Raw genomic sequence first — 19016 nt, 5'->3', positions numbered from 1 at the left:
AACAGGCATTTTTCATGGATAGACTAAGTTATACTACTCAGAATGGCTCATTCTCTAGTTTTGAAAGCTCTGTTTGAGCTTTTCTTTTTGCTGGTCAAAGAACAAGACTTATTCTTGCCTATTATACAGACCCGTGGCTCACCTTTGGCAAACCCACTTTGGCAGGTTATGCCTTGGTGTCCCAACACCACCAAGAGAACGGGGGTATCTCCTTCCTTACATGACGGGATAAATGGTTTCTGACTGTGACAATCATGAGCTGCCATTAGAAAACTGCCATACAGACAGTATCTATAAATGCTTGATAAGATAGGATCAAAAGCAGCATTTCAGGGAACAGAAACTAAACACAAAGGAATAGAAACTAAATTCCTTTAAAGATCTATAAGGAAAAAATACAAGAGACGCATTAATTATTTAACAAAACTCAGATGTCCATTAATGGCTACTTAGGCAGCATTTTGGCAGGATATCCTATCTACTGTATCACTGTTATATCCCCGGAACTGCACATTCTGCTTCAGTTCACCCCTGAGCCATTTTTCCTGCTGCTGGCAGTGAGGGCAGATTGCAGCTCCTGAGTCCTACACCCCTTTGGTCCTACACCCATGCCTGCTCCTAAAGCAGTACCCAAAAATCCTTCCACTGACCACTGAAAAATCACATCGCCAACTGTACGGAGAAAGAAGCTCATTTCTTCATTTTACTAAAATACAGGACCAGATTCTCGTCTACATCAGCCAGCAAAGCTTCCTAAGGTGACTGAGGTCAAAATCTGGCCGATGAAAACAGGTAGCCGTGAGGTCCCATTCAGTGCTCTTGGGTGCCGCCTGCAGGTTTGGGAACTGCAGCTTGCTAATAACTGCTCTAAATCAAAGCTGAACACAGTCATTTCTGGAAGAAAAAAAGGACCAGTGACAGAAATTCCTGGAGAAATCAAAGTGTGAAAACATGATCTTTTTTTTCTCATCTCTTTTTTTTGTAGACAGAGTGTATTCCTTTTTTCCTCTTCTTCTTTAGCGATGACTTAAATGAAAAGGTAAAACTTAATAAACAAGCCCAAGAGCCATAACGTCAGGCAGATCAATCTGGGAGGAAACAGACCCAGGTATTTTCCAGACATTGATCTCTCTAACACAACACCGTGCCTTGATGAGGCCTCATGGACCTTCAACCACATTAAATGCCTTTTTGAAGATCCTCATCCCAGCCCCAAAAGTTGGACCACATTTGGAGATTTACTATTTTCAAGCAAATATACCTTTCCCCCCCCTTTTTTCTTCCACTATACCTCTTTTACTTTACATCCACAGACATCCCCATTGCTCACAGGCAATGTGGAAGCACGCACAAGCCCTGGTTGGAGCTACCTGACCCTAACAAACACCTTTCCTGTAGATCTGACATTATGTGTGGCTTCCCTTCTCTCTTTCTTCCCCAATCTTTCCTGAGCGCTTGGAGCTGTTTCCCAAAGGGCTCTGCATTTGTTCTGGCAGCAATCCATACTTTGCTTCCCTGCAGACCTCTGGGTCTGAAGCTGCTTCTGCTTCCACTCCTGCTCCTGGTCCCATTGCTTCCTCCCCATGTCCCACAACTCCACTCGGACTGACCCAGTTACAAAAACACAGCCTATTTGTTTATGGAGCACATTATGCACACCAAGACAGAGTTGAAAACAGCTTAAAGAGCATGCAAAAACCTCCTGGGTAAAGTAGAAGTCATTCTGATGGGCAGCTCACTCGGGCAGCCTGAGCCCTGCCATCATAGGGGCACCACCTGGGGATGGGGCAGAATGACACGGAGCATGTCTGGCTGCTGTGCACAGTCCCCATTTTCAGTGGTGAGTGGAAGGCAAAACAAGAGGAGGAAGAAAAATGAACATCTTCAGCAACGGATAAATTAAGTAACTTCACCTTTCTGTCGACCTGAGCCCTGTCGGTGGATGCTGGCTGTACTGAACTGTAACACCATTAACACGGAGTCCCAGAAATCTTTTCTTTGTGCTTTACAGAGAAGGAAGGTGGTTTGCCCACCCCCTGCAGATCCTGTTCTGTAAGGAATCCCAACAGTAATGCTTTTTTAATATATATATATATATATTTAATATTTCCAAAGTGCTTTTTTCCCAATCAAATTGGAAACACCGATTTGGTTTTAAAATGAGCAGAATAAGAGAACCATAAGAAGTCTAAATGCTACTCTGTGGCTGTTTCCTAAAAGAATATATATATGCATATATATATATATATATATATATGTATGTATTGTATAAACACAGAAGTCAAAAGAAAAGAACAAAAGGAGGAAACAACAAGAAAAATCAACCAGAAATACAGATCTGGTAAGTATCAAAAAAGCCTATTTATTCACAATCTTTTTTCCCCCCCAAGTGATGCAGTTTGCCATTGTAACAATTTTTCATAGAAATTGCTGTATTGTCCACACGTCTATATTCACCTTAAAAAATAGGACTTGAAGAATACATTTCAACCACTGCTCATAAAATACACTCGTTTCTCCATTTCAGTGCTTTCTCTCATCCGTCAAGTCGCTCCAGAAGTTCAAGGCCCTTCGCATTGAAAAAGGAATGGGAGAAGGAGAATGGGAGAGGAAGCAGCGAGAGCACAGGCGTGTTCATAGGGGAGGAACAGCACAGACACAGTAGGATCGCAGCAGTTCTGTGTCCCATTGCAAATCTCCAGTGTGGCCATGAAAATCCATCAGTGTCGTGCACGAATGCTCACTTGGGGTTTCTTCAGCCCCACAGGCTGCAAGCAGCAGCCAGCAAATCCCTGGTTTGCAAGGGGATGGCTGCATCTAGGGATTGAGCTGGGAGGAGGAAAGGGGTAAGGGATGATCATCGGGCTATTGTCAGTGAGATCTTAATAGGGGCTGGGGTGATATTTTGTTCCTACATTCAACCAAAGTCTCACTTTGAGGCTGGCTGCTTCCTCCACTCAAAAGCAGAACACCAGCCAAATCTTTCTAAAGTTCTACCACTCTTCTTATGAGATTTTTCTTCTGAGGAAGGAAAGACTGCTTCTAAAATGGATGAAAGGGAAAGCGCCACAATTAATTTTTTCCTCTTATAGATAATCTGAAACCTGAGCATTAACATCCGCGTGAGAATACGTGGGAGCAAGGAACAAGGATGAAAAGTTGATCCATATGGAGTGGTTTTTTTTCACCCAGAGGATCCCAGCACCCTCCTCACCACAACACTAATCTGCAACTAACACTAAGAGCCATCAGCATAGAGTGAGCAAAGGACAAGGAGACAAGGAAACAAGGCACAGCGGACCCAGCAACATCAAGAACTTCACCAGTTCAAACCAGCTCAAACACCAGAAATTGGGACATGCAAACTCCAGTCCAGCTGCTACTCTGAACAACTCACTGACAGCCAACAGAAACCAAGAATGAAGCAACTAATAGACAGATCACCAGCTTCTGAAACACAGGCATCGATCGAGCGGCGCCCAGAAGGCCATCTGATAGCATCGCTACGTGATGGGCTCAGGAAATGAAGAGAGCCATATCTGTGTGAAACCAAAGGCGATATTTTGAACAGGAAGCTGGTTAGGAGTGGGAGCAGCAGAATAAAAACAGTGTCAAAGAGAAGAAAAACAAAATAATAGCTTGCTTTCCAACTCTCTAAAATAAATTAGCGTTTAGAGGTAAACTGAGAAATACTGGCTTTCTTATGTGGATGGTTTATTTACACTTGTTTCCACACCATAGACTGACCTAAGGACAGCAATATCCCAACAAAGCAGAGTAAATAAGTCAAACACAGGCTTACTGGAAGCATTGGTGGAGCAGTTTTCCTGCTGCACTCTCTCTGTGGGTGAATGCAGACAGCTCTGGGCTTCTCCAATGCACCCTAACCAGCTTCTAGGCCCAATGCTGCATCAGTATGGTGTTATTCCTCATCACTTAGGTTCATGGAAAGAAAAACCCTTAGTGGCACAGATGCAGTGCAATGGTACGACTACAAGGCATCTAGACTGTAGCTGGCCTACACCAAACCTGAGCCCCACAAAGAGCAGATGTGGTCATCTGTACCCACTCAGCTGCAAACACCTGCAGGCCCAAACAAACATGGCATCCCTTCAGGCTGCCTTAAAGCAAAGTTTCTTTCCAAAGTGGTCTCCATCCCTGTCTCTGACTGCACAACGTAAGCTCTGGGTCTCATAAAAGCTGGGCCTCTGCCTTCAGCAGGCTCCAGCTTCAGCCTCCCTTTATGTGCCCAGACACGTATCCTCCATGTCAGAGGCAAATCTCCCCTTGCTTCAGCTTGTTATGGATTTGGTCAAGCCTGGTCTTGTTTCTTTCGAAGTCAGCAGGGAAACTGCAATGATGGGGGAAGGTGGGGGGACAACGACAACAGGATAATGTCTTTTTCTTGATTTCTGGTTTGAGAGTCAGATTAACCTTGTGCAATGCAACCCAAGTCCTCCACTCTGGCTGGCCCCAGCCCTTCAGCCATTAGGTTTAATCTCTGGAGTTTGCATCCCAGAGTCTCAGCAGCAGCAGCAAAAGCAGCTGCCAGCATCCTGGGAATATCTGCCTTGGAATCTCAACTACTGTGTGAAGCTGCTGCTCTCCAGTTTGAGAGCTGTGTTTGCAAAGGAAATCTGTCCAACAACAACATTGAGAGAGAGGAAAAAAAAGGAGGAAAAAGGGCTTTATATAACAGAATTAACAGAGCTGTTGCAATAGTAACATGAAGTTAACAGGCAGCTTTTCCTCCTCTCTCCCCCTGCCCCAACCTTCTTTCTCCAGCAGCAGTTTCAGTTGTTTTTGTTTCCGAGCTTCTTTTACTGGCCACTCACACAGCCCTGCTCCCTTTGTCTAATTTGGATCTTGAACCTCCATACAACCGACTCTTGCTGTAACTGTAAATCTTTTTATGGCCCTTTTGCCTCTGAACTGTAAAAGCAATGCCACTGTAAGCTGCCTAAATGGGTCGTAAATCCACTTAGTGCACTGAATGAGGAAAAAAAGTTTTTAAGGGAAAGAAGGGAAAAGAAAAAAAAAAAGGCAACCTAAAGGAGGCTGGAGGGACATGGGGGAAAAAAAAGCACAAGAATGTATTTGCTGAATGGAACCAAAATAACAGGAGTCAAAGGGAAAATATGAATGCTAGGAGGGGAAAGGGGGGGATGAAATAATGCTGGTGGTAAAAACAAAATGCTTCTGAAGAGCTGCTCCACTTATTAGCACTCAAGCATTTACGGGAGGACGTTGGTTGCCCTCCACTCATTTGGCATTGGTGGAAGCTGGTAGCCACAGGAGAGCCCTGGGGACAGCCAACAGCTCGAGGCTGTTCCACTTTTCCACTGGGTGGTCCATGGACTCATAGCTGGGTCTGATTCTAACTCTGTACACAGCCTGCCTGACACACAGCCTTAATCACGGCTCCACACCTCTATTTATTCATCTGTAAATTAGAGATATCCCCCTGGTTTGTAAGGTAATTAGTGCCAGGCAAGAGAGAAAACTGATTCCTATGGCGGTCAACAGCAACGGTTCCATTCGTGGCCATGGAAGAAGAGCTAACCCAAAACAGGCAACTTTTCTTCCATGTAATTTATTGCATTTATCACCATGGTGGCTGAGCTCTGAGAATATTATCCAAATTCCAATGAATTCAGAGAGCGCCTTTCCACTACTTTCACTAAGTTTTGGATTTGACCCCAAAGTCAAAAAAAAAAACCTGAAGAATATGTCAAAAGAATGTAAGTGGGTGTGAGTTGAAATTGAGGAGTTTGGAAACTGGAGTATGCAGAACAGTAGCTATTTAAAGACTGAGTTTGCTACCGAGTGTTCGCTTTTAATAGGGTTATATAAATACATTCCCATCTCAATATATGTGGAAAAACAGGCAGTGAGGTGAGACTCTATTGCTTTATTTCTTATGGGAAATATTGTGCATAGCTAACCCACCTCTTCCCTTTCCTCACCCACCACCCACAGTCACTGGGAGCGCTCAGCAGCTGTGTACAGTGTGAAGAGTCACATCCGGGAGCAGGGCGAGAGTTAAAGAGTTCACAGCCCTGCCTTATAATGAAGCCCCTGTTTTCATTGCCTTCCCACTCTGCCTTAAAGACTTGATCCGAGTTTTGGCACTCATCATGTTAGAATGGGAGGGCAGACTGGCTATGCCTTTTGTTATTATTATTATTATATTGCTCTGCTCTCTTGCAAGGAAAAGAGGTGGTGGGGGTGGGAGGGAATAAGTTAAAATAAACGTTCTTGCTTGGCTCTGTGAAAAGAAGAAATGAATCTCAGTACAGGTGTGTCTCTGTTAAATGCCTTTGCCAGGACAGGCACCAAGAAGCATCCCATTGCCATCCTCACAATAAACCATCAGTGGCCAAAGAGGACTGAGAGGTGAACCACATTCTTTGTTCATCCTTACTGTATGCAGGCACGCTGACAGTTCAGGCCAGGGGACGCTGACGCTGTGACTTAAAAGAACCCTATTAAAATGATGGAAATCTTTGACTATGAAAAATAGAGTCTGCACCTGGACAGTAATTATGTTTCAAAGGAAATCCATCTGGTATTTTATTGCTTATTCTCTCAATGTACTTCGTGTACAAGAACAATACAGGGACCGGAATATTTCATATCAGGAGGCTTCCAAAAAGCTGTTTACACCCTGTCAGGTCAATGAGCTACGCAGATTTTTGCAGTATTATCTCAATTATTGTTAACAATTGAAATACACATTTTAAAAAAATAATCTTCCCAAGCACTGGCATAGGTCCTTGGAACAGACAGACTCCTGCAAACCCCACCAAACTCCATGAAGCTCATATACACAAGAAGCAGTTAGGATTTCAGTATCTGGAAAGAGTTAGAACTACAACTGACGTCAAGTGAGGTTTACCTTTGCCAACAACAGAACTAGAGCAATCTGCCTGCACTGCAGACCAACCTCTGCCTGCATACATGTGGGCAGTAGGACTCAAATCACAGAATCACTGAAGTTGGAAGAGACCTCTAAGATCATCAAGTCCAATCTAGTCACCCACCCCACCATGCCCACTGACCATGTCCCTCAACACCATATCACCGTGGCTTTTAAACACATCCAGGGACAGTGACTCCACCACCTCCCTGGGCAGACTAAACCATCACTACTCTTTCTGTGTAGAAACATTTGCTAATATCCAACCTGAACCTCTCCGGGCATAACTTGAGGCCATTCCCTCTTGCCCTATTACTGTTACCTGGGAGCAGAGGCTGACACCCACCTCCTTTCAGGGAATACTACACAGCAGTAAGCTTCCTCCTCCAGACCAAGTTCCAAGATGAAGGCTTCGTGCCTGTGTTAGTAATGCCAGCTTTGAGCTGGACTGGGTCTATCTGTGTGCAAACACCCATGCAGACATATTTTAAACAGCACATTTTAAAAGGAAAACAAGGCACAGTCCATCAGACCAGAGAGCCAGTCTTTAAAGACCTTGGGAACCGAAAAGCAGTCTTGCAATTAAATCACGTAAGTCCAGAGCAACTTGATTACAAGGCAACCTCTCTTCATTGCCAATTCTAGTGCATTTATTAATTCTAGTGGATATATCTCAGGTCTCAAGATGACTGATGCTTTCATTACAGCCTTGGCCTCAGCCATTAGGTGATTGTTATGAATCTCAACTTTCATTTTTCAAAGTTTTAGCTGTCACCATTGAAGGAAAAGGTATTCAAATGAAAATATGAAAACTTAAAACAGAGGAAAAATAGTCAAGTAAATCCCACAGAAATACAGGAGTGAAATTAGAAAAAGAAAAAAGAAAGAGAGAAAGTAAGAAAGGAAAAGAAAGGAAGGAAAAAGAAGAAGGAAAGAGAAGGAAGGAAAGGGAAGAAAAGAGAAAGGGAGAAGGAAAGGGAAAGGAAAGGGAAAAGGGAAAGGGAAAAGGGAAGGAAAGGGAAAAGGAAAAGGAAGAAAAAGATTACTATATCTATTATTTCCTACATATCCTGCATTTTTAGCGGTCACTTCTGAAGGCTAGAGCAGACATTTCTGGATAGCTGACAGCAGCAAATTTATCTTTGAATGAAACCAGAGTAACAGAATTTGCACATGATCTACATTTGCCTTAAAACTCTGCCAACCTGTAGTACAGAAGAAGGAATTGTCACAGATTTATTTTTCACTTCTGCCACTCACTGCATATTGGAGGAGATATGAAATCTGGCAAGGAGTTGGCATTTATTAGCACGTATAAATTCACCGGGAATGTTTGGTCTTGCTGTTAAAGCTTAGATCTAGAACACAGAAATATGTCAGAAGCTGAGCTGAGCTTTTAGAAGCAAGCTTAAAAACCATGCATTTCTGCTGAAAAAGCTCCACAAGTTAAGCAATTGCACACAAAAAGTCAAGAAAGCAGAAATTGAACATATCCTGGAATATTCTTTTCAAAAACATACTTCATTATTTCTAAGATTTGGAAAGACTGACTCAAGATTTCTAAATACTTGGACTGGAAATGCTGCCGCTAACCAGCCATCCTTGTTTCACACAGCATCATCCAGATCCAAGGGCAGATTTCAGTTCCCTCATTAAATTTCAAAGAGTTGATTTATTGAAATAACTTGCAGAGTCATACTTTAGTTACTGAGATCCAAGAGCAGATGCTGGCACTCAGTCTCCTGCCCATACATTCTGTGTAAGCATCACTGCAGGCCCTGAAAGGCCAGAGCACCCTAGGGCGCTGCATCAGCTTTCTGAGTGTTCAGATATGAGATCTGGCTACAAAGCACTCCCTGTGACCCTGCCTGCTGCAGATGGGTCCAGGCTGCTTAGGAGAACTGAATGATGGGGATTCTGGTCTTTGGCCTCTTCCACCTGATTTATGCAACTGTGAAACTGTTAAGTTGCACAGCGTTATCGTACAACCCACCAGGACATGTAATGAATGCAACAGAGCATCAGTCAGGGCACAACACTGAGCAAGGTGGCACAGACTCACCTTCAGAATGCTTGGAGCTGAATGTGGGGCAGAGACATTGGCTCAGGAGCTTGGACCAAAGTGGTGAAGCAAGGCAGAGAAGTACGTGGTGGGCTCTCAGCAGGGCTGTGTGCTGGCTGTACTGCATGCCTGGATCAGTCTCTGCTGACAGAGTGGCACTGCGGTAATGTCACGCTGCAGAGAACAAAATTACAAGAGATGCCGACAAAGTTTCAGTTGTTTCAGTTTTCCAAAAGGTATTCAGAAATATTAAAGTTCAGACGAGCCATTTTTAATTTCCTTAACCAGGTGTTGAAAAGAAAAGAGAGATGTGGATAGAAGAAAGTGCCTAGCACGGAACTGCTTCATTTCTGTTTTGCTTTACTCCTCTTTCCAGTGTTTAGGATGAGGACAACTTATTTTGGAGTCGGTATTAACTTTCTTGTTCATGTCAGTTTACTTTGGATCAGATTCCTAAATTCACATAGGCAAACTCAAACATCAATTTAAATCCACACACAACCGACCCCATGCTATTAAAGCAAAAATCCTCCTCTCAGCTTGAGGAGAACCTGCTGTCGACAAACTCCTTCCCCTCTGAACCATAACCTTTGACTCGTCCTCTGGGGGAGAAGGGAGAAATGCAATCAGGTGCAGAATGCCAATGCATCCCTCTGGGGTGACGGACTTCCCATTTCCAAGCAACCATTAAAAGCGCCATATGGAATTTCATGTTTATATGAAGCAACAAGAAATAGGAAAATCCAACAGCGAACACATGCCGTGTGTTACATCTGCCTGCAAGCACGGGGTGGTATCTGAGCCTCCTGCACTAGAACAAGCTATGGGATGCTCAGCACGCCTGGGTGCTTGAACACTTTATTATTATTATTTTAACTAAAAAACCAGCTGCTCGGTCCATTTGAGGAGGGTATGGCTTTGAGACAGGTTTGAAAATAATCTGAAAAATATGAGGTCCAGGCAACGGAACATTTCCAAGATTGTATGAAATATTAAGGAAGTGAATGGAAAACTTTTATTTTCCATCAAATATTCCATAGTAAACTCGGGTTTTTCAAGCTTATCTCCACATCCACATTACAACTAAACACTAATTGCATTTTCCTCAATATTTTTAGACAGATGTAAAAAGTTCAAGCCCCTTCACTTCTACCAACAAGTTTTCCCACCTCTGGGGCCGCCCAGCAGCCAAGAAGCCAGCACACATGCCAGGTACTGCTGGGTTATGTGGAACTGCTGTAGCCCAGGGACCTCTGGAAATGAAGACGAAATGAAGCTCTGTTGTGTGCTGCACTCTGATAAGATTTTGCCCCCATTTCAGCGTGACCCAATAGCTTTAAATTGCTCCATTTCTCAGCCAGCCAAGAGCAAATGGGTGGTAGATGTGATATGGCTTTCACAGGAAATCACTCGTGATTGATTTAGCTTCTCCTCCTCGGTGGTGTATGGGCTCAGCCTATGGCACAGGCACATAAATTATATATAGGATGCCTGGCATGGTTCTGTGCAGTGTACAAGTTGTCACCCCATCAGGAAAAGAAGCTTTTATGAAGTAATAGGTCCAAGTGTATATGGAATAGGATATGGCCACTTTCAGTTGCTCAACAGAAATGAAGTCTCATTTCAAAATGAGAACTCTGAATCAGAATAAAGCAGAACTGAGTAATTTCAATGAGTTTTTAGTTAAACAAACAAAATGCTGCTGGCTGTAAAAAGAACGAGTGCACTTTCAAGAGTTTTTGTTTGTTCTTAGAAAGCTTACACGGGCTGTGAAACTCAAAGAAGTTTTCATTAACAAGATTTCAACAGTTTGAGTTCTGCTTTTGCCTTTTTGAAAGGAGAAGATCCAAAGATGTTTCATTTTCATTTTAACGTGTTTACAGAAGAAAATATCTACTAGCACTGTTACATTGTTATGTCTGGGGGATGAGTAACGAGATATTGGAGAATTATTCATAAGAATCATTTGTGTGATCTATACATACTTTCTTCTGATTGGAACAAGGACCTCATTCTGCAGTGCTCTCTGTTTCTACCCACAGGCAGAAGTAGCACGGAGGAGAACACTCACTTGAACCTAGATTAAAGACATCGGAGATTAAAATCACTGAATAGAACTTCAAGATACAGGGTAGTTTTGGCTCAGGTTTGTGCAACACATGACAGTTGGGTCCTAACTCCAGGCTGCCTTTCCCAGGTGGCCCAGCACAAAGGTCATACAGAGGGGAGGGAAGAAGGGGGACCCCTGAGCAAGCTGAGTGTGCCTGGGAACCCAGCTGTGATAGAACAGGAAGGGTGAGAAGAAAGGAGAGGGATGCATTTTGCAAGCCTGGGCTCAATATATGCATTATCCTGCAGGTAGATTAGGTTATCATACAGGTTATTTGGATGAACATGCAAAACAGGACTTTTAGACTCATCCGAGTACCAGATTTTAAGATACCCATAGTCCACCGAGCAATGAGTATCGTGTCTCAATGTTATTTTTCACCTTTAAGCTCAAAACTTCAAAAGTACCCCAAGTGGGCATATGTTTTTCTGCTTACCCAGGCAGCTCCCACTGAAGACAATGGAGGTTTTTTTTTTCCCAGGCCAGGGTAGGGTTTCAGGACTCGGACCTATTTTAGTACCTTAATGTTCCTCCAGTTCTGAAATCTGCTTTGCTTGCCTGATTGCTGTAAGGTAAATAGAAGAGAACTGCTGACTGCAGAAACCCTGAAGAAAGTTACCCCAGCCCAACAAATATCTGATATTTAATACTCATTAGCAAGATTCTACTGTTCATACTACTTTAGAGGAAACAGGAAGAAAAAAATTATATATTTCAACCATAATACATGATTACCCAATGCAAAACACAGCAAAAAGGCCACCCTTGTAAACCACTCTCAGAAATCCCCATCAGTCCCACAGGACCCCAGCTAAAGCCACGCTCTGAGTAAAGCCCATTTGCCATCAATCTAAAGACAGTTTTTGCTGAAAGCTTGTAACATCAGGGCTAAGGGATGACATACGGGGATGCACCCCTTGCCCAGTGAAGGCATCTGTTATCAGCTTCAGCCTTCAGCACATCACAGCCACCACGCCAGGTGACAGCCAGGCAGTGAGCAACCAGGGCTGGAGACTGGAGGAGGGAGCTGGACGTAATTAACTGGACAATTGAATGGGTTCTGCCTCTCTGATTTCAATTAACCTCTGAACTTCGCAGTGACAAGATCTCATGGTTACTGACTAACTTCACTGAAAAGCAGACGTTCTAACTGGTTAATCCAGCCCTCAAAAACCATGTAGTTGAGATTTGATTATCTTCTTTCAGATCTCTTAATGTTCACCGAAAGAAAAGTGAATAACATCTCAGACTTCTTTAACGCTGTTATTGCATTAGAGCTGAGGTCTGATTACTGTATGGGAGCTGGGGACTGATTCCGTTCCCATTTGTAATCAAATGCAGAATTCATTAATAGGAGGAAAATGAAGTCAGAAGATCCCACAAAAATACATTAATTACATTAGGAACATGCATTCACAGCCTGCAAAACAGATTAGTGCGCAGCAACAGATAAATAGGAAAGAGTGAGATAAGCAGAGAACTAACATCAGAGAATAAATAAATCTAGCTATGATAAGAGTAGATTTCACTAAAATTCACCAATGTTTTTAGAGAGAGCCTTTTAGTTTTAAAAGCAGAAGCATTTCAGATATTCGGTATAAAAGGTTGTCCTGAAATCCTATATGAATTAGGAAGATTTCTAGCTTACAATGAAGTGTCAATTTAACACTAAAATGAATCAAAATAACTCAGTCTTCAAAATGAAAACATCTTTCAAATTCACCCACCTTTTCCATTCAGAACCTGGAGAGAGAAATGTTTTACTTGGCCTTTGCTTCCAGCACAACTCTGTCACTTAAGATGTGGACCATCTCCAGTCAGCGGGCACAGATTTAATTCTGCTATCATTTCTAGGGCTAAGATGGCTAACGATGATATGATAAACAGTTATCACTCTGCCTATTGGCTTAAATGAATTTGTCCCTAATCTCTAAGCAGCTATAAATGAGAGCCAAATCAGAATTTATGATAGCAGACTGCACACTTTCGTGTATCTGCAGTTACAGCAGCAGGTATGAGACACATTGAAGGGTGCTGAAGCAAACCTAAAATCATCTCTGCTAAAAAGAATATAAATATCAGAAGACTTGACCAAGGTTTTAGCATTTAAAACAAATGCAGTAACCTACAAACAACTGCAAGGCAATTTCTAAGACAAAAGCACAGTTGATGGTACAGAGCAGAAACCTCTCTTAAAAATACATTAATGAAAAACTGAGGTTAAAAAAAGAAATTACAAAGAAAGATTACAGGACTTTATTATGTATTGTTTCATATTTTAATGGCACAGTAATATGTAAAATTAATCACAAGCCTACAAATCCTTTAGTTGTGACAGTAAATAATTATTGCTATTGAGTAAGTTCTTCTAATGTAAATCCCCCAATCTAGCCTGACATTATACAGCTTTTTTTTTTTTTATGTAACACATATTTAAAGCATACATAAGAACCAAAATCAGAACTTCTATAAAGTGCACTATCCAGCATCTTGATATTTAAGAAGTTTCAATGGATACATATGTGAAAATCCTTTACCCATCTTCCACTGGAAGATGGCTATGTTGTGGCAGTGATGCCCTTCTATTTCTTGCACATTAGTAGCCCTATCTAATGAAGTGTGATGTCCCAATGATAGAAGCATCTGTCTTTCCTCCCCTAATCAATAACGTTTAGCAAAAGTCCCTTCTTCCAGCAGCAGCATAAATTATTAGATATATGCAAATAGGCTTGCTAATGTTAATTGCCAGGGCTGATTGGTGATTAATTTTTTGATTATGATCAATCATTCTTCAGGAATCTTAATAAGACACTCAAGGCAATCTGCAGGTTGACAATAATTAGGGATCCCAACCCATCAGATGTCCACAGCCAACCACAAAACATCTCCATGACCGAGCGTGCTGCAGGAGCAAGGTTCTCCACTTTGAAGAACAGAGATGGGGACAACCAAAGCCTCTGGAGCCTGCTGGGACCATGTCCTCACATGTAACAAGTAGAGGCTTTTTGCCATATTGCAACAAGATCACTCATAGTATGTTGTACTAGATGCAACCATCCTGAATGCTGCATGCCGCAGGAAATGAAATGGGGGCTGCACCTACATTGTGATGACTTGGAAACATTGCTCCAGCTCACGACCATCTGATGCACAGACCAACCAGCATCTAACAGGGGACACTTGCCAGACCTGCACAGTACAGGCAGACCTACAATGTGAATGCCAAGATGAAATTAAAATTTCAGGTCATGCATGTTTAAAATGGCTATCCAGGAGGGTCATGCAATGCCTTTGTCTAGTGCAGACCAGGCAATAACATTACATTTCTAGCAACAGAAACACTTTCCCATGCCTGTATATTTTAGGGCAAAAGTTCAGACACTGCTGTGAGTACATCAGCTCAAAACGTAACACTATTTATAATATTTGCTTTAAAAATGAATTCTCTTGCAAACATAAATATCTTCAAAGACTGCTTTAAATCCAAATGCTGACTATTTCTGTGCATGAAACCAGAAGCATGAGCAGCAAGTGCTGGACACAAAGTTCACAAAAAGAAGCTTAATGAAGCTGCAGTTGCTTAAATACCACTGGCTTGTGCCAGGCGCAATGCTTTGTGCTCACAGAACTCCCTACTTGCACATCCCAATGTAAGCACTGCACAGCACAGACATCCAAAACAGACACCACAGCCAACTCTTAGAGCTCAACAGCCCTGATCTGCCATCAAAAATTTGAAGAGCACACAGTGAGAAGGTGGCTCAGCTTCTGTTTTCACTGAAGGGGCAGAGAGAACTGGCCCCTATTTTATGCTGTCTTCCAAAGAGAAGTTAGCTCTGCACTGAATGCTGTTTTACCCAGGCAATATCTTCTAGAATATGTCATCATTTCCACAAGAAACCGAAACATGGTTTTCAGAAAGGGTTCAATTTTAAGTAATGGCTTTTACACAAATAGGAAAACATTTCATTTATCTCGGAAAAGTTTCACATTAAGAATAAAAAGAACCCTAAATGAGCGCACACAGTCTCTCTATTTCTTCTTCTATATCATAAGCAAGAAATTCTTAGAAACCACAAATATACACACAAGGCTTTTAACTGTACGATGCATTTTTTAAAGCCTCTGTCCACTGTTTGTTTAATCTCATTATTTCTAAGCCAGCTTCAAGAACTTTAAACATTTACAGAGGGAATTTAGTGGCCAGAGCAAGCATGGAATGTCACCAACAGTAAGCACAAGTACCAAACGCTGTCACTTCAGACTGAACTGGCTCAGTCCTTTCCTAGATGCCCCAGATCAACAGCAGCTCATCCGCTGTCAGAAGAGCGAAGCTGTTGTAAAACCGCCATCTTTGAAAACCAAGTGAGGCTCCCACTTTTTTAAGTTAACATGTCATTATTTTTTTTAAAACAAAAGCCGCATATTTTCTTGAAGCAAATAATTTAACAACTGTTTAAGTTGTCTCCGCAGCTGAGATTCCTCTCTGCTCCCTTTATAAATCTAGCTCAGGAAAAACTGAAACGCTAACACATTTCTTGGATTGGGTCTGTCATTCCTCTCCAGCTCCTCGCACTTTTACAGTTCACAAGGTCATGAGTACAAAATGTGCTTGTTAACTTACACAAGAATAAAACTGTCAGATGGGCTGAAGACTCCTTGCGTACCAGTTTAGTGAAATATGATTATCCAAGCTGTAAAATGGATAAACCTATTAAATTAATAAATCTGCTGCCCTGTAGTCTACCACTGATGTCACTGCCTTACCTACAAGGCACCCCTTCTTAAATTAATACTTGATAAAGGAATAAATCTCCTGAAGACACGCACTAAAGCTTTGCATGGAAGAGTTATCTTTTGTGTTACAAACTGTAAGTAAATTTTATTGCAACGGAGGTGAGAGAAAATGAATTCCAGAAAAAAAGAAATCTTGGGAAAATATTATTACCCTGCCAACACTGTACACAACTAATCACTTCCCTGTTTCTTTATTATTATTACTCTAATGCATCAGTGGATTTCAGTGCCCGTGAAAGCAAGGGGTAATTAGCAGGGTGGTGGGTAAAGTGGAAGGGCACTGCCTTAACACAGATAGATTGGGTCAGCTACATATGGGCAAACGAAATCATGATTCACTACTTTCAGCTGCTTTGATTTATTACTCAGAAGGTCCGGTGATGAAGTTTCACATCAGGGGACACAGAAGGAGAAGGAGTTTCAAAGCAGTCTTCAAGGCTTCTTAGAAATCCTTTAGCATATTGTTTGCTGGAGTACAAAATCACTGTTCCTTATTATTATTAATAACCATCTACTGCACGGATACCCTCATAGAAACCAGAAATGCACCCTGCCAGGCACCAACAAAATAAATAGCGAAGGCAAAAATCTCTGCCCCTCAAATATTAAAAGAAAAAAAAAATAAAATCAGAAAGTGTAAGGGAAATAAGCACTGACATGAAATCAGCTGTTTTAGGATCGTGTGGCAAAAGACCAGCAAAAACATGGAACAGAAAACAGATTCCCCCTGATCCCAACCAGCACCCACAGATTGTGCTTCGATAATGTTAAAAATGAGATAAAAATAAAGTCCCAGCTCATCCAAAGGCATCCAACAATGTGCTCAAAGCTCAGCAGTGAATTTGTAAAAGGAAACAGGAAATGAAAACTAAAGAGAGTTGACATGATTACGGGGTGTTAATAAGAAAAGACATAAGCCAGGGGCCTTGATGTACAACTAGACAACAAGAGGTTATGTTTGGAGTCAGGGCTATGCTAATTTGCAAACTCGGGTCCATTTCATTAAGTGAGCTGAGAGACAGGCTGTCTCAGTCCAGCAGAGAGGGATCTCATTATCCATGTAGGGAGCAAGAGATAAGAATCTTTTAATAATTGCTGGGAATTTTTTTATGATGATATGGAATGCCAATTTATGCCTCTCCACTCAATGTGGATAAAAACCAGCCTCCTTCATAGTTCAAACAGCCCCTCCCAGCCGTGGCCATTAGGACACAGAGGGAAAGCAGAGACTAATGTGCTTGCCCGGGAGACCGCTGCTGCAAAACTCCATTAAACGCACTTCATAGTGGGAACATTTTTGTTTACAGTGAATGGAAAACTTTGCCAACCATTTTTACTTAATTATTAATAGGTGCAGCTGTAGGGTTTAGGGCACAATCTAAAACCCAGTACAGTCAACAGACAAAACTCCTACAGACATAAAGTCTTTGGATAAATCCATTACTGATCTCTTGTTGAAGAATGGTCTTGAACTGACACCTTTGGAAAAAGCTAAGGAACAGATCGCTGTGTCCTTCCCCTTGTCCTTCTCTCAGAACACATCAACTGCATCCACTGAAGCTTTGGAGAAGCCAGGAGGCCACTCATCTTTGCAAAATTATCCCACCTCAGGCTAAGCACATCACAGATTTTGTGACAAGGACAAGCTGCCTGTAAGGAAGTAATTTTGACAGACTTATCTTCTTTTGCGTAATTTTACCAATGAAGCACATATATGGCTACCGCTGAAATCATTGGCACAATAGAGCTGGACATGATGCCGTGCTCTCATTTTGCTACATAATATCTGCTGACGGTTGACATAAAGGCACAACAGCGCATCAAAATCACCCTGGTAGCATTAAACTTCTTAAAGCAAAACTGCTGAGAGGAAGCGAAACTCGGAAGAGCAAAATCTCCCCTCGTTTGCTTGAAGTCTCTGGGTTGGAATGCACATCAGTGCTGGAAAACACTGTCCAGGGAACTCCAAATCTATGCTTATCTCTAGAGCTAGCTGCAGCATTCGCATTTATGCACTGGGTCAAACCACATATAGGAAGCTACATAATCTACCTAGCTTTTTAGCAGGAACAAATCTGTAAGGCTCTCTTCAGTTGAATATGAACAGTGCCTGCTTTGAGAGGTAAGAATCTTTTAATGGACGTCACTTTTTGAAGCATTACACAAGAAATTTCATTTCAGAAGCAGCTGATTCTGAGAAATAAAGAAATTAGAAATAAAACAGAGAAGTTGAATTGGGGGGCTCTGATGAGCCAAGTCCCAGGAGAAACCCCAGACACGTTAGCACGGGCTGCTGCTCGTCAGAAGCCAGGAGAGCACGTACAGGGATTCACCACGTGCTTGTTCTTCAAAACAGAAGAGCTTTGCCTACCAATCAGATGCCACACGTGGTTCCCTTACACAACACTTCAAACTAGAGATGAAGTACCCAAATAACATTGTTTTAGGTTTTGAACACAATTCAGTCAATGTTCATCAAGCCAACAGTAAATTCCATCACTTTGGTAGCTTTGGGCTCTGCATATATGCAACTGCTCTATTACATTGCATTTCATCCCAGACAGCAATGGAACAGTGTACATCAGCCTTCACTCTTAAAAGTTTCTCTGTCTTCCAGTCCTCCTAACAAAGCATATGACAAGTTTCAGCTTCTAATCAGACTTCATGATGTTAAAACACATGGCGATGTCACCTGGATCAATGACGTCCACTAGGGGCTTGCACAAGACCACTAATTATTCGTTTTGTTTTGTTTTGAATTAAATACCAACATTTATTTCAGATATTTAAAAGTAAAAAATAGAATTCAAAATCTGACACTCCCAAAGATTCACGCTAGTTATTCTGCTCTGCTCTTCTTTGTCCTGCCTACAGGTTCCTGTTGTCAAGTTGGGTAACTTCTGCCTATGCTACCTCCATCTGAATTCATTTGTAGTGTACAAAGATAAAAGTCCAGATGCAATACCATTCAGGTTCGGCAGGGTAATAGGCTCCAGATTTTTTGTAAAACCCATTTTCTATTAAAAGGAGATCTCTCTCTCCATGCCTATTTCTCATGGTTACAATATGAATTTAAGGTACTGTAAAATTAATAGAACACCGGCGCTACAGACGGACGTCTCCGGCAA

The 19016-nt window shown here is 42.0% G+C and overlaps 1 long non-coding RNA gene across 1 annotated transcript in view; it reads right to left on the bottom strand.

Moving 5' to 3' along the window:
* The window catches only part of LOC107322899 (uncharacterized), a 211435-nt gene that overhangs the window by 23307 nt on the left and 169112 nt on the right, over window positions 1-19016 (bottom strand). Inside the window, exons 7-9 of the long non-coding RNA XR_014935940.1 lie at window positions 11528-11656; window positions 10967-11058; window positions 8982-9155 (exon numbers count right to left, since the gene is read on the bottom strand). This is a non-coding gene — a long non-coding RNA (uncharacterized LOC107322899). The remainder of the gene's footprint in view (window positions 1-8981; window positions 9156-10966; window positions 11059-11527; window positions 11657-19016) is intronic.

This window comes from Coturnix japonica, chromosome 19, assembly GCF_054131305.1.
Source record: "Coturnix japonica strain WE chromosome 19, WE-NBRP24, whole genome shotgun sequence".
Taxonomy (NCBI): domain Eukaryota; kingdom Metazoa; phylum Chordata; class Aves; order Galliformes; family Phasianidae; genus Coturnix; species Coturnix japonica.
The sequence above is the reverse complement of the archived record's forward strand: the minus strand, read 5'-3'. Positions and strand labels throughout refer to the sequence as shown.